Below are 16,961 nucleotides of genomic sequence, written 5' to 3' on the forward strand. Positions count from 1 at the left end.
ACCAAAAATGAATGCAGAATAGTATATATTTGAGGAGGCACAGGAGGCAGCTGGGTAAAGTTTGGTCTAATGATGGATCATGTAGCGTGGCTCCACATCAGTTATGTATTCTGTGTACACTGCAAGTCCCCCTTGGGAAACAGGAAGCGTTTAAATCACGGTGTGGCAGGCAGACTGCCCTGCTTTGGTAACCTGATCCCAGGTCGGGCCCTAAAAGTACAGAGTCCTACAGTTTATCACTTTTATCATTCAAGCGGAGACAGTTTGTTTTCTCAACTTGAAAAATAAGAAATATTATAGTCTGAGATATTCCTAAAGAAAAGCAGGCTGAGGGAAAAGAGGCTCTCGCAGACGTTTGCATGAGTTATGAAATCAAGTTCTCCATTCCTTCATTATAAAAGTTTGCTTTCACTGAAAGTACACATTAAGAATAGCTCATTCAAATCATGTGCAAACATATCTAGTTTCGTAATGTGGCAAAGATAATGTTGGGTCTTTTCTTCCTCCACTGTATAACAATGGGATCTTTTGTCCAGAAAAGAATAATCACAAACAATCTCACCCCAAAATGTTTAAGAGTTTCCAAACCAAACCACACGGCGCTGCTGCTAACTTGTACCCAATAACTTTAATACACCAATCATGTGCATACAGGTATACATACACCGTTGCATTTAATCCTAGGAGCAGTGGCCTGATTTAAAGCTCCGGGGAGCAACCTGGGTTCAGTGTCTTGCTCAAGGGCACTTCTACATGCAGACAGAAGGAGCCGGGGATCGAACCTTGTGATTAAAAGGACGACTCCCCTCAACCCACCGAGCCACAGACGCAGATATCTTAACAAAAGCTGCAGCTCTGGAACCATTTTGGTCACCGGAGAGAATTAGGGGGAAAATAAGAGCAGCTTGAGAATCATGAGCTTGTGCCTCTGCCAGGCGAGCTGACCACAGTCCCAAAAAACATGCAAGCCTGTAAAATGCCACGGCATGCAAAAAACTACCACAAAAGACAGCATCATTATGATCCTCGATCACGGGCCCCGTCTGGTTTGAGTCTGTTACTTTAACTCCTGGGCTGCTCTCTCAACGAGCTTCAGAAAAAGAGCTAAAATGAAGAACAGAATACGTGTGGAAGAGGTTAAGCAGTTCATCTCTGTGTGGCATTGCAGAGAGAGGAAAAAAAGCTGGGGGGAAAGGGTAGTGACAGAGAGAAAACTGAACAATGAAACGGAGAGGAAGGCAGAGGAACAGACACAGAGAGAGAGAGAGAGAGAGAGAGAGAGAGAGAGAGAGAGAGAGAGAGAGAGAGAGAGAGAGAGAGAGAGAGAGGTAAACATCTAAAAGTGAGACAGAAAAGAGAGGGGTCCCAGGGGACAATCAAAGGAGACAGAGGCTTTGAGATAATACTGCTTCCTCCCTGTGGAGGAGATCCTTTGCGAGGATACCCAGCATTCCTCAGATAAGACCCAAGGTTGTCTGCTTTGCGTAGGCTTAGCCTGGCACTTTAGCTGCTTACTGAGGGCTGCTGGGAAGACACTAGAGCACAAAGACTACAACCGAGGGTAGAGAGGGGGCTCCTCATCTGCTTACTGTGGGCAGGACGGGGCATTAACAACTAACAAGCTCCTTAAAGCAGACTTTTTTATTTTTTATAAAGGAAATACCATTTATCCTGACTGAACTCACTAACGTTATCCCACCTAACTCCTCGTTATCCTAGTCAGGGAGAAGAGGCTTTAAGTAAATGAATTTCTCCGTGCATTCCTCAGGATAAATAAAGACTGGCCTACACACAGATAGCGGATTTATCAAAACAACAGAAATAAAACAAATCAGCACAATCAATGTAACAGCTAGTTAAGTAAAACTACTAAAAGATTAGACCACACATGGTATAATTTTGAGCAGCACAATATTAAAAGAGAGAAATATAGCACACATGCAGGATGTTGCATGTATGCAACAAAGGACACTGTAACTGACAAACTGGAAAGAGAAAGAAAATGGCAGAAAACAAGCTTCTAATGCCATGATAGCTGACGCTGGAGTTGGCAGTAAGAGTTGTTTCACTCGCCCCTTTCTCCCAACTCCTCCTCTGTCGTCTTCATCCAACTTCAAAGATGAAATACCGCAAAACTCCATCCATAGAAGAAGAAGAAGAAGAAGAAGAAGAAGAAGAAGAAGAAGGAGCCATAGTAAGCCTAGAGTGCCAATTAGTGAAGAGAGGGAAAAAAAACATGTTTTGCCTTTATATGGCCAGTTGTTGTAGTGTTTATGATCTCACTTAGAGATGTGTGAGAGCCGTGAGTGTTATGCTCTTCGTCTGTGCTGCAGACAGTAAATTTTCTTCCTAATGGGACCTCCCAAGACTGGCATGCACACTCCTATATTTATAGACTGTATAAACAGAGCAGCCAGTCAGTGCTGAGACACCACCAGCTGACTCTGTGATCTGGCAGGAAGTAGATGATCCGGTGACACACCAATGAGCTTCAGCTGAATACTCCAATATGCATTTCTCACCTCCTTCCAGTCTCTCCTTCACTGTATATGTCTCACCCTCTGAATAAAACCCGTGGACATCAAAAGGAAGCGAGTTATGATGTCATCAGTGAGATATGGTCACTCCCAGTGCTTCACTCCAGGATGTCTGATGAGTCTCACTAGTCTGGGCTACAAGCAGCTCCAATCATGGAGTAACTAGTCACTGACATGACAGTGACTGCACCCATGGAGGCTGTTATTTGAACTTTGAGGAAGACAATCACTAGGATTTTTTTTTTTTTTTTTTACTTTTGCCCATACTTGACTTACATGTTTTCCCTCCATATACGCCCCGAAAGAAGCAATTTAGAGTTTAGTATCTTCTCAAGCACATGACATTGTAGTACATTGAGCCACCAACCGCTGTGGTTAATGGTCAACCCACTCAACCTGCGCTATGTAGGTCACATATACATGTATGAGAAATCATTCACAGACCAATCGAATCCCATACCAATTAAATACAAATATTTTCAATAAACAAAAGACACATGTGACAAGAATGATTTGTACCAAAAGAGCCGGAGGATCTCTCTATCATAAAAAAAGATTAAACACCAACAACACTCACTCAGTAAAACAGGGAACCAAACAACACGGACTCCATATGGAGTTCAGGGTTCAACTGAGATTTTGTGGATGTATGTAGAGTTCTTGTAAGAGCTATTTTTTTACTTTTAATTTAGTTGGAAAATATTACCATGTGGCCGAAAGGAAGAAAAGCAACAGGAATCCCTCCAACTTTGTTCAGGAGTCCCAGCCCTAATGAGTAAATGCAAGGCGACATTTCCCATCATGACATTTGTAAAGCACTCATTTCAGTATCCTAGCCAGGAAGGATGAGCAAGTTATGTGTAATGGAAGAGACGCGTGATGATGTAATAACAAGGGATGCGTCAGAGAAATCACACTTTCACACACAAACACGTCTGACTACTTCATGAAGCAACAATGGTGTTAGATTGGTAGAGAATGTGTTATATAGCTGGTTCTAAGGCTTTGTTGAAGATATTTATTTTTAATTAATTAACTATTCAAATCTACCCTCTCACGTCATTTTACCTGAGACCTTGACTAGAATTTAAATAAAGCTCTGAGGGTTTAAAAAATGTGCTTGTTCCTGACAACATGTGCTTGTAATGATGGACCCACCGAAGGCTTTGTGGTTAACAATTTGTACATCTGTGCTCAAGTTAAACGTGATCATTTTTGTTTTACACTGAATTTCAAAACGTATCACAGACCCCAAGACCCCTTCCGGAGTACATCTGTGTGTCTGGCTACCACGCTGTAGACCGAGCTCCGTTCCTCTCCCCAGGGAGAGTGCAGTTGAGGGCCACAGAGGTATCCATCACCGCTACAACTCTCTCTGCATGACCTAATGGAGATGAGAGAGCCTGGCTTTTTGCCAAAGTGGGCTGCATTGTCCTCTGGGCGCAATGAGAAGCAGAAGCAAAGGAAGTAAAGATTCACAGTGTATGTGAGAGGTCTCTCTTAGGGATTCATAAATGCACTTGGGAGAGGAGGGAGAGGGGGGGAGAGAGAGAGAGAGAGAGAGAGAGAGAGAGAGAGAGAGAGAGAGAGAGAGAGAGAGAGAGAGAGAGAGAGAGAGAGAGAGAGAGAGAGAGATCCTGTTGCTGCTGAGTGGTGGTAAATCAGCCTCACAGTTGAGGAAGTGTAGATGCACCCAAAATGGCTGTGAATGGATCAGATCCCTCCCACTGGAGCCATGTGGCCTATTCAAAAGATGCAGCCTTTTGTTTAAAAAAAGGACCAAAACCTCAATCAGGGAATTAACTCATCCAGCAGACACCAACTGGGCTGAATAAGACAAACGCAGATAGAGAGGGAACTCTGAGGAGAGAGTGAAGAAAAGGGGAGCACTAAAAGCTCATCTCCTCCCCCCCTAGTTTTTAAGTCAGCTCCCAGGCTGGCCAGACACGAACAATAAAAGCAGAGCTGAGGAGCATCTGCTGCCTCCGTCTAAAGGAGAGGATAAAGGATAGAGGAGCCGCGGGGATCCAGTCTTTGACTTGTTGATATTATCCTATTCATCCAGCATAGAGCCCAAGCTCATGGTCAAAATCCTCTTCTGTGCCACAAGTAAGCTAAAAGAAAAAGGAGTGTGGAGCGCAGAGAGAGAGACATCACAGATGCTGTTCGGTCTTAGTGGGAAGTCTTTGAGAGCGATAAACAACAGATATCTCATCTAAACTCAAGCTAGTCTGCTGTCTGTCACAATAAATAAATCACCATAACCGCCGTGGACGATGCTAATCAATTATAACAGGGTCATCCAAGTGCACGCTATTGATCTGCCACACCCAATACCATGTATCTGAGTCATGTATTGACAGACAGGCTGCTGTTCACTTGACATCGCTCGGAGGAAGGTATGACCCCGTATGACCCTGTATCACGCACAGAGCGTTCAGCACGAGGCCGGCTGTAAACACGCTGGACAAGTCACAGCAAAACAACTTGAAATCACGGCTGTGTTATTCCTCTGAGGCCTCCTCGTGTCGGCCTGCTCTGCTGTTTGCTCGAGGCAACCCGACGTTCGTTTTAGCCGCAGCTTTATGAACTCCAACTTTATGTACCTTTCACAGCAGGTGAGTAATGCGAGAGGCCCGGGTACAGCCTTACACTACGACTCCCCCGTGTCTCGCTATCCAGTCTGCCTCAGCTGGACCGCTGCGTTTTTCAACTGCTTCCTTAACTGTGCCGCCTTCCTTCCATCTCTCCTGTCATACCACCGTCATTAACAGAATCTTCCCCCATTGCCTCCCCCTTCAACCCCCCGTTGGTCACCCCCTTCTGCTCCCCACTAGCCTAACATTTGGCACTGCTGCTTTAACTTGTTCCAGATGCCAAACCCAACGGAGTAGAGGTGAACAAAAAGAAAAACAGGTCTTGCTGTTTTTAGTTTACACATAATGCCCTCTGATTTCTGTCATCCAGTCAGTCAGACCTGAGGAAAACCCCCAGTGAGCAAAGTAAAAAAGTCAACAAATCAGATCTGAATGAAATACAAACTAAAATGATTACTTTGCATTTTATTAAATCACTCAAAACGTGGAGGCAGAGTGCTGCACAGTAATGCTCACATGCAAATACACATGCAAATTCTCCCCAAAATAAAATCCCAGCCTTGAACGTCTGTCTTGCACAGACTGAAGAAGTCCCAGGGTTCTTTAATACTGCAATGAGATGATTCATAGCGACCAAGATGGTGTAAAGAAATATATGTTTTCAATCATTGTGACGAGATGAAACTCTAGATTTAAAGCAGCAGCATCCACATGAAATACAGCAGACCAGTGAGGCCAGAGCATGTCTGACTTAATGCAACCCAGAAGGTCTCTGCTCAGTCTGATTGGCTGTTTTGGGATTCCACGCTGGTTGGTGGTGACAGGGATTTCCGGAGAGTTTTCCGGACCAGTCATCTCCGCCATGTTGGACTAATAATGGACTAGTTCAGACCAGCGCTGGAGGAATACGGCTAAATGATTGCAGAGAGGACACTGGTGTCAGAGGGTGGACAAAACAACATAAACACACAGTACGATATGCAGCAATGTATTCCTTCAATGACCAGCTGCTGGTGTTTTTAATATGATTAATCTCCGTAATAGCCCGCAAAAAGAAGTCTTTGAAGATGGCTAGTCTGGAAGCTGAACGTTTTGCCCAAAATTTTGAGCTGAAACTTTTTGGATAATCTTTTAATCGTTGAATCCATTTTTTAAAGACAGATTGCTAAATTCCCCTAGTTCCATTTCATCAGATGGGATATTTGTATCCTTATTGTTCTGTGAGAGTAATCTAAATATCTTTGGGGTTTGTTGGGAGTGTTGGTCGGCTAAATAAGTTATTTGATAGTGAGTAGTAATCAACGTGGGCTTTAAAAGACTGTAATGGGCAAATTTCCACAATTTATCGACATTTTATAGACCAAATGATTGATCAATTGTTCAAAAATGCAATCCACAGATGAATTGTTAATGACAACAACATAGTTATTTGCAGCCTACCTGAAATAAGCCTGTAGAAAAATGATAATATTTGGACAATGTGTTTACTGGAGTTATGTGCATTTGATGTGAGGCTGCTCAGCATGGTCTCCAGTTAGGGAAACACTTCCTTCCTCTTGAGCTCGACAAAGCACACACACACACACACACACACACACACACACACACACACACGTACAGCATGTCATCTGGAGATGTGGGGCAGCTGCAGGCAGAAATCAGGAAGGAGGAGAAAAGGAAGCGAAGGGAAGTAGGCAGACAGAGGGGATTATTGTACACGCTCACTCATGTGGGCTACCCTGCTCTAAAAACACATGACTCCATTGTAGCACCAGAATAGTCACTGCACTGCACCGAGTTCATACGTATATTTATAATCCCGAAGCCCTGCCGCCGCTAACACATGTCACACACACTGTGAAAAAACGGAGGTTTAACACAAACTAAAGCCTCAGTTCTGTCTGCTATGGCACCATGTTTTAGTGTGGGTCGGTAAAAGCAGTTCCAAAAATCCCACTCAAACACTTAAGTGTTAGCATTATTACCGTCCAACACTGTATACAGGCCTTGACCTCACTTTGAACTTAAAAAAGGGACAAAAAGCAACAGGAGGGCAAAAAGAGCTTATAATGACGAACGAGAGAGTAACAAAACGAGAAAAAGCATAATCTCAGACATCACAACATACAATAGATTATGTGCAGCAAGCATAATCTGTTGAAATAATCTTCCCTGTGGTTTGTCCTGAGGATCTTTGAGTGGATGATGAACATTTTAGGAATATTAATAATGTCATTCTAACATCTAGGCCTCTTGGACAGTAACAGCAAAAAGAACAGAAAGGATTCTGGGCAACGTCATATGTCGTAAAGAAAACAATTTAGAGTAAAGAGACAACACTGCTAAAGCCATTTTTCTTTGACCGTCCCCTCCTTTTCTTCTACACAGATCACATTACATGTCTCTTAACACTTCCAACTAGGCCGGACTTCCTGAATGATTTCTGTCAGATGAAATGTAACTAACATATGGAGCCGTTCATCGGTGACCACAGTCAGACTGCACGGTAAAAATAGAGCAAAAACAAACAGAGCCGAGCAGAGCCTGGCCAATTCAGAGCTCATAGCCAAGGTCCTCTCCTTCTACCCTTAGCTCGTCTCCTTCTTTCCATCCCTCGTCTGAGCTCTTCTGTGCTTTGCTTTTTCTCTTGTACTTCTCTTGTCACTCTCCACAGCCCTTCAGGCATCCAGTGGTGAGACTGGGCTGCAGTTAGAAGGCTGGTGGCACGGAGACCAATGCCCAAAGTACATGCCTTGATATATTTGGACTGGAACTGTACGTTAACGGCCAACATAAATAGCAGATGAACTATGTTGTGTTTTGTTTTCACGCCTCAAGACAAAGTAATCCAAAACCAACTGTCCTCTGTAACACACTGGCACATATAATGTTCCATCACCTCTACCGCCTTGACTGGCTGGGATTATTCATTTTTTCCCCTCGCATCATTTCACAAGGAGTGATTAACGGAATGACGTTGGAAGTCTGCTACACTAGACAATCCAATTTGTGTCAATAAAATTACATCTTTGAAAAGGGTCTTTGTAGACTATGTATTAAATTAGGGACTGTAATCAAGTCTTAGGGCTTCAGGTTCATTTTTAAAACTCTTTCATTCTCTGTAATTGCATCTCCGCAATATTTGCAGTAGATCTACAGCATACAACATAGATTTACAGCTGCAGCGAGTGTATTAATAAACCACAAAAAAGACATCACAGCTTGAACTTCACTTTCCCTGGTCAATAAATAGTCATCATGCAATGTGCTCATTTATTAGGCAGGGGTTCATGTTTTTCAGAATATACATAACTACTGTAATGCTTTATGTGCACTAAAACAACCCTAAAATAACAAATGCAGCCAGTTGCACATGACAATTGTGTGACTTCTGTGCCTGGACTATAGTGACGGATAAAGCAGGTGAGATGAAGCAGGTAAATGATGGTTGATTCTAATGAGCCTGTTGGAAGCAGTGTTTTAGATTTAAAAAAAACATTACAATTAAGTCCTATTATGCCAGACATATGATAGACATTTAGGTAAATAAATAATGATAAATACACTCAAGGCGGTGCACCTCTCTGGCCCTTGTTAGCTCAGCCTATCGATCTAATTTTGACCGTCCCACTCAGAGCTGGACTGTGGTGCCGAGTAACAGCAAACGGAGCCTCAGGGTGTGCCCATAATCCAGAGCCAAGGGACAGGATCAGTGACCGCAGAGAGGATGAAGGGGGATGTTGGAGCACTCGCCACAGCCATCAACTAGTCAGTCAATCTGTGTGTGTGTGTGTGTGTACACACACACACACACACACACACACACACACACACACACACACACACACACCTTCCTGAGGGGGTGACCACTGCAGCTAAGGGGGCAGGGAGCGAATGACAGAATTCAACTCAATATGTCAGAATTCAAAGATATAAACACAGGTTTATTTATGTTTTTGCAAAAGGTGCAAAAAGAATTGTTGACCAACTGTGATATTGATGCATTCAACATTTCCAGATGGGTAAGAAGAGAATCAACTGGTGGAATCATGCAAAACATAATCTATTGTGGACAGTACAGCATAGACATTTTTGTAGCCGAAATGTTTTTGTTTGCCGCTGTTCCTTAAGTTTGGCTGACTGGGAGATCTACAACCACAGAGATATAAAGCCCATGCATCACAATCCATAACTGAGAGAGCAGTAACTCGTACCACCCCGATACCAAAAAAAGCAAACTATCCCATCAACATCAACAGCTTTGGAGTCAAAAAGCTGAAATCCTGAAAATCAGGGCTGCTCAACTGCACATAGTATGAGCTTGTAAAATTGGGTTATTGTTGGCATCTCTCACTTTAGGATCCATATTTGAATGTGGAATCAGGTGATGCTAACACTGGAGGACTACCACCCAAAAGAGATGAACATGAAAGCTGTCACGTGGAGAGTTTTATCTAAATTCCATATGAAATGATTGTGCTCAAACGGCCCGAAAGTGGTTAAAATACGTCCTCCATGATGTTGACAGACCACCTTTCACTTCACTGTGGAACATTTTTGAGTTGTATATTTTGGTGAAAACTTTTGCTTGGCTTATAACCGTGCCTATAATCACAATCTAAACAGGCAGATTTGGTATAATCATAATCATCGCGATCAAGCTTTGATCCCAATTATCTTGAAATGATGACTTTGGGAATACTCCGGCGCAACAAAGAAATGTTCAGTAAGTAGGCCATCCCGTTTCCTCACTTACACCCCATCATTAAAGCTGCCTCTATTTATAAAGCCCATAAACTCAGCTTTGCCACATTGTAAGAGCCGAGTTACCAGGGAGTTTGTGGAATTGGATGATTTTCTAAAACCTCACCACTCTGGTTCTCTCTTTACCTCTCCTTGTGTACTAAAGACAGACAGCCTTGCTCACTCACTAACATTCTCCATCTGGTGGTCCGGTCTCCATAAAGCACAGGTCACTGCAAATCTACGCTGCAAAGCTCGGCGAGCAGCTTTCTAAAAAAAAAGCAAGACTATTTTTTTCCTCCCCGTCTTTTGCCAAAGAGAGGCGGACCCTGGAGCATTCCTGTCACATTATTGGAACTAGGCCTAAGCACTGACGCACTGTATGTACACAAAAGCACACACACAAAAGCACACACACACACACCGGTGTCCCGTTTCTCCTTTTCTGACCTCCTTCTTTCCTTCCCTTTCTTCCTCCATCTTCATACACCTAACCCAGCTTGCTTTACTGTAAATAGGGACACACTGATGGGAGTCATCTGGGTTTTTACCCCATGGAAGCTTATTCAAATTACCCGTCAACGTCTGTGACAACATATGGAGATTGTACCAACCCACCGGTTTACAAAAGGCAGAATGACACCCAGCCCATCCTAGTGTTCATGAACAGCAGTGTGAGTAACAACAGTGATACAGACATCTTCGTGATGAGCACACATGTGATAGAAACACAAGCCTCTACATGTCCGACTCTCCTGCCAAGCCTTTGGCAACGAGCCCTTCGCTATACCTTGTGTAGTAAGCAAATAGATTGCCACTCGACTCTCGTATCCTACTTACTGAGGCTGTTCTGCAGAGCCGTGGGACTGCAGGTGTCTCTGCGTCGTTTCACAGGTAGCCTAAATCACATCACACCAGCTGCACATAGAGACGAGGCAAGCTGCTAAGGGGCTCATTAGAAGTCCCTCTCCTGCCACAGCGAACCATAGTCTGACCTGCTCCTCTGTCTCTGTTTCGTCTGGAACCTAAACTTGTCCGATTCTGAAGCAAAAATTAAAAAAGAGGAACCCAGCGACCTAATAGTTAACTCCAACGAACTGCATTACAATACAGCAGACAGACTCTGCCACTTTGCTTTAAACTAGGCAAACAGACGTAACCCATCACGGCATTTGTGTGTGTGTGTTTTCATAATAATTGGTAGTAGGAGAACGTCAGCCAAACCTGGCAAAAACTGCAGATTTTAAACATACCAAACAGTAAGCCAAAACCAGACTAAAATGCCAGTGGTTGATATTCCCGACGTAAAGTATTTTCTACAGCCACCACTTTGGGTTTTAATTTCCCACACTAATCATGATGCATTGAACAGTTGTGACAAACAAAGTAGTTTCCCGGTTATTCTAGAAACACCCAAACTATTTGACACTGAAACACACAAGATAAGACAGACACTAGACAGAGGAGTTGAGAGAGCAATTGCAACCAATCAAAAAGTTGCTTTTACATTTTTAGGAACCATCTCGCTGGCTGCAGAAAGAGCAGCTTGCTTGAGAAGCGTTGTGTAAGAAAACTGAAACAGCAACAGACCTAAATGTATTAAAAACACAGACAAACTATAATACGCAGTAGGACACTGCCTCTACAGATACAAATCAACAGCTCTGTGGACTGTTAGCTGAGATAAGACATATTTATGGTATTATCTGTGCGGAAATCAATATGCATAACACACAGTGTACGATTTAGTGGTTGAAAATTGACGTAATAAAGCTGAACAGGAAAGCCGAGTCTGGAGGAGGAAACCCTTTGAATCTCTTCTCGAGTTTCCTCTGAGAAACGTTGTCACCGCGATGATCGAGGCAATTATCTCTTCATCCGCAGTTTTCACACAATTGCATCCACCAGTATGTGTGTCGACCAATTACAACTCAGGGCTGAGCTGGAGATGTAATTGGTCTTCCCTCCCCCACCCCTCCTCCTTCTTCTTCTTGTCTTCAACCACTGTCAGCTTTGCTGTGGGGCTTGAAGAGTAGGACCATTAGCGGGGGGCCATATGGCCCTCTGCTTTCAAAGATGGCAGAGAGACGTTCTGTGGAGCGCCTGAGTGTTTAGATGCACTTTAAAAGAGGTTTGGGATAAACAGTTTGTATTGCAACATCATTTCCCGGTTTACAATCATTTGAAGACGTTGGGACAGTGAAAGTTTTACTATTACAGCTCCGGTTCAGATGACATTCACACATTACGTGTTCATATCTGAACAATATTCAGTTACATCTCTTCACCTTTTATATTTCTGATTAGGGAATATAATTGAAATTGTGAGACAGGAAGTCGTTTAGTGAAATGGAGATTTGACTTTTAAGACGGAAGCATTTTAATAAATGGAGATTTGACTCTTAAGATTTCTCTGAGGGATTGGGATGTTAATTAGATTGTGAGTATGACAGATGGGAACCTTGACTGTATTGAATATGCTGATGCCTGATCCACAGCATAGTGTTGTTAGCAGACCCGACACGACCAGCGGGCTTACAGATGCTGCCAACACACACACACACACACACACACACACACACACACACACCTCCTGTGTCACTATATCCATTTCAACCAATATCGTTACAGCGTTTCAAAAGAATTAGTCCAATATGCTCTTAAAGGTAATATTTAATAGCTCTATTATGTACTATTACATTTTAAAAATGAATTAAATAGACGTGTGCGGTGAAATATGTGGCACAGCTTAAATTAAATGTAATCTACATTCTGTTCAATGTCACTTCCAGAGTTGAAGAATAAATTTGAAAGGCTTGTCTGGTTTGCGCTCATCTTTTTAATGAGATGTCGCTTTAGCATTTATATTCCACACAGAAGCTTTGTAGTTCAATGATGAACTGTGGTGAGAAAAACACCTCATGAAAACTGGGCCCCGGGAGTGTTATGGTTATTTGTATAATCATTTGTCTATCAATATTAATCTGTGGTAAATAAAATGATTTCTTATTTTCCAATTGAGTGTTTTCAGCAGAGAAACTGAACTAAAGCTTTCAAGAATATATGAGGATTAGAATTGACTGTACAACAGTTACTTTCTCGTAAAACTACATTTAAACCAAATGAGTTGGAGAAGGTTAATTCAATCCAGTATAGGTTGATGCCCCGCCTACTTGTTTTTAAGGGTCACATCACATTTACATCCCATAACCCTCCACTCTTTAGTCTGACAGCTTAAATCAAGCCATTCCTGAAGGCCTGTTTCACAACATGTGGGCTTATTAAAGCACAGAACGACGTGGACACAATATGTTACAGCGGAGAAATGACTTGATAGTTAGGCCGCTGAAAAAAACAAAAACACACAACGTTGTTCAGACCAAAAGTAAATCAGAGAAATGGAAAAAGGGAAACGGGGAAGGAGAGGAACTTCCAAGTGAAGTGCATATGTGCGTAATGTTAATGTTCCTACGTGTGATTACATTTTTCCACCACCCAGACGTTAGTCATGAAGCGAGAGCTTGGTCCTGCAGCTTTGTGTGTGGAAGATTCTGTTACTGTATGCAAGAAACGGCTGGAAAAAATATCAATTCAGTGTCTTAATATGATTTTAAATACATTTGTCATCGATTTAAAGCATGTGTTCCAATTGTTGAACTCTACATTGATAAGGTGTCAGTAGTTTCACATGATTACAGACATAAACAAGGAGTGGGCGGCATTAACATTAGTGTGCAATGACAGGAAAAGCAAGTAGAGGCAGCCACTGCTGACATTACTCAGCCAGACAGTCAATACGTTCAGAAAGTTGTTGGTCAATTGCAATGCATGTGTTTAGTCTGGGGACAAAGACATGTAACATCTATCATGATATTATTATTATAAAAAAGGCCCAGACATCACAATAACAATATGTCCCAGCACTAAACAGATCTGTTGCTGTATTATACTAGTTCACCTACCAATCATGCAATCGTGGCTGTGCTCTACTGTCGCCATAAATTGTGCACCACCATGGAGGTCACATAATAACAGTTATGATACACTGGTAATTTGGATAAGCTGCAGTTGCCCGTCTTCTAGACGATTCTGGTTTGGATTTATGTCAAAGGGGGAAAAAACCCCAGAAAAATTAACACAGTGGAGCTTTTTTTCTGAGATCCAGGTGAGCCTTGTTGACCCCAACCAAACAAGCCACTGACATGTAGGTTAGTCACGTTATCAGCCAGGCCTGTGGACACACTGCACTGCAACAAGTCAGCCGACATTCACACACACTAACGTTAACCAAGACAACCAACTATTATCAGTACAGTCAGCACAGGACGGTTGTAACCTCCATTTTGCCTTTAAAAAAAAAAAAAAAAAAGGACGATAAGACTACATTCAATGGGAGAAAACCGTGTAACCTAAGAGTTGTTAATATTCACTGAGCTACTTCACAATAATGTCCTAACAGCAGCTCTGTCATAAAAGACGAAAACACATAACCTTCGATAAAAGTAGACCAAAAATATTTCAGCAAATGCAAAATTTTCTGACATATAACGTGCACAGAACAAGCTCATACAAAGCCAAATGCACATGCACTGAGTATTTATCGTATTTAACATTACCTTTACCGGCTGTTTTCCTCATTGTCTTGGTGTAATCCTTGATTGCATCCCCGGCGATTCAACCAAAAAATAATAAACGATTAACCCAGTCTCAGCTCTCAGTTTGTGTTGTTCTCCTTTTGGTGAAACGAGGACTGACTTGCATCAACCAGGCTAACAGCGGTGGAGACCCAGACACACAAAAGCGTGAGAGTTGAGTCAGTTTTGAAGATTTTTAAATCCGGGTGAACGTTAGAGAAGAAAACGACCCGACATGAATTGTCCTGCGTACTTCTATTGAACAAAGAAGGTCAGTCTCTGAGATAAAACGGGTTCAGAAGTCCACTCTTTTTCCTGACAGACTGTGTGGGTTCAGAGCGGCTAACCAGCTAGCTCGTCGCTACTTCCTTTCTCTCTCTCTGCCTAAATAACAGAAGCAGCCTGGGCGGTGAAAAAAAAAAAAAAAGTTGAGGAAAAAGGCACGAGCCAGATTCTGCACAATGAAGGCACCCTGTTGCTCGCGAGCATTTACGACAGAACAGCGCCCTCTGTGGGATTATAGCGGTGGTACAATAGTCAGGTACACAGACGTGTTGTTTCAGAATCAGAATCAGCTTTACTATTAAAATAGTATTAAATACTATTAATATATATATATATATATATATATATATATATATATATATATATATAAAAACAAGGACAACAAAGTATAACAGAGTAACTAAGCATAAACATTTAACAACTATCTATCTAGCTATCTATCTATCTATCTATCTATCTATCTATATCCAAAAGTATATAGATAGATAGATAGATAGATACTAACTTTATTGATCCCGCGAGGGGAAATTATTTTGTTACAAGCAGCAATAGGTTACAGAGCAGCAATAGGTCACAGGTAAAAAATCTTAATATTATATAAAAAGAAAAAGAAAAATACAAGAAAAATACACATGTCACAATATATACAGTTATAATATAGTAAAGATGTTATATAAAAAATGCTCACTATATACACAGTGAATAGAACAGAATAATATTAAATCAACTAAATAAACAGTAGTGCAGAGGTTTAACGATTTGATTTGGCCCGAGGTGATTTATTGTACAGTCTTATAGCAGTAGGCAGGAATGTTCTCCTGTACCTGTCCTTATGACAGCGGAGCTGGATCAGTCTGTTGGAGAAAGTGCTCCGCTGTCCCTGCAGTAGGTGGTGGAGAGGGTGGTCCTGGTTATCCAATATCGATGATAGTTTCTTCAGTGTATATATATACAGTATATGAACATAAAGAACAACAACAATGACAATGGATTTGAGGTATTACACAATGCATTTGAGGTATTAATGTTATTTGATCATTAAAGTAGATACAAATGACAGCTGGGTTTTGTTTTAAAATGTTTAGAAGCTCAAAGATTCTTAAAGAAAAATGTACAGATTCCGTGAATCTGCCACCAGCAGTTTGTTTGAGTTGAACATTGTGTTGTTTTAGCTGTTTTGCTGTTGTTGATTTGTGACATGTAAATGTAGTTTTTCTGCGATCAGTTTACTGATGTTTAACTTTCGTTGTCTGAGGCTAATGTGTTGCTAATACAACATTCTAAGTAACTGTTGAATTACTGCTTGGTTGACTGTTCGACCTAAAGCTTTGTATTTTACACTTTACTCTTTTGGACTCTATGTATGTCTATGGATTGATTAGTAATTTTGCACTTCCTATGGATTACTTAATAATGACTGTTAACCAGTGATATTTTGTTTCCTCCTAGCATTGGTATGTGACTCATTTTTCAGCTTGTCTACACTTTTGTACATAATGTTTCTTTGATACTGTACTAATTCATTAAAACACATAAGGTCTAACTCTTGGTCATACAAATGTCAAAGACTAATCAGTGACTTTACCTTTACCATATACTTTTTATGTGTAGGAGACCTTCCTCAATATTAGTCTCAATTAATCTCAATCCTGGTATGTTCAATATAAAACCAAAAAAAATATATACAGAGGTGAATTTTGGATTTACAATTCAGTTTACGAAGAATTATAAAAAATGATTTATTCCAATTTATGTTAAGATAAGTTGTGTTAACCATCCATATTTATTTTAATTATAATGTTGTGACATTTCAGAATTTCAGTGAGCTTTTAGGCATCTTCACGCGGTCAGTGATACGTCATGTTTTCTTCTTGACAGGAAAATGACTGTAATACTGCTTTGTGGCCACCAGATGTTGACTGATCAACACCATGCAATAAACAAGTTGTTTAATTGCCCTGATTGGCCAGATGGTGTCACCATAATAATAAAAAAAAAGCTCTATTGTAACCGATGCCCTCTCAAACATGAGATTGGTACTGGCATTTCATTTTTCAGTCTGTCTGTGTCTGGTACCACCATCAAACCATTTCTGTCCGTAGATGTTGTGTCACACCACTTTTACTATTATTCATAGTTCACTAGAATAATAGTAACCCTGTAGT

General features: G+C 41.4%; 1 protein-coding gene across 5 annotated transcripts in view; it reads right to left on the bottom strand.

Moving 5' to 3' along the window:
* The window catches only part of LOC137874220 (myosin IXB), a 51,590-nt gene extending 36,689 nt beyond the window's left edge, over positions 1-14,901 (bottom strand). For 4 of the 5 annotated variants that reach the window (XM_068712818.1, XM_068712817.1, XM_068712816.1 and 1 more), the window contains exon 1: positions 14,494-14,900. The gene's annotated coding sequence lies outside the window, so the exon portion shown is untranslated. Of the gene's footprint in view, positions 1-14,493 lie in introns of all 5 variants that reach the window. The other variant, XM_068712819.1, reaches the window with a different exon arrangement.
* Between the last annotated feature and the right edge of the window lie 2,060 nt (positions 14,902-16,961).

This window comes from Cebidichthys violaceus, unplaced genomic scaffold, assembly GCF_023349555.1.
Source record: "Cebidichthys violaceus isolate CVI_PGR_0920_01 unplaced genomic scaffold, fCebVio1.0.p SCAF_175, whole genome shotgun sequence".
In the NCBI taxonomy this organism is placed as follows: domain Eukaryota; kingdom Metazoa; phylum Chordata; class Actinopteri; order Perciformes; family Stichaeidae; genus Cebidichthys; species Cebidichthys violaceus.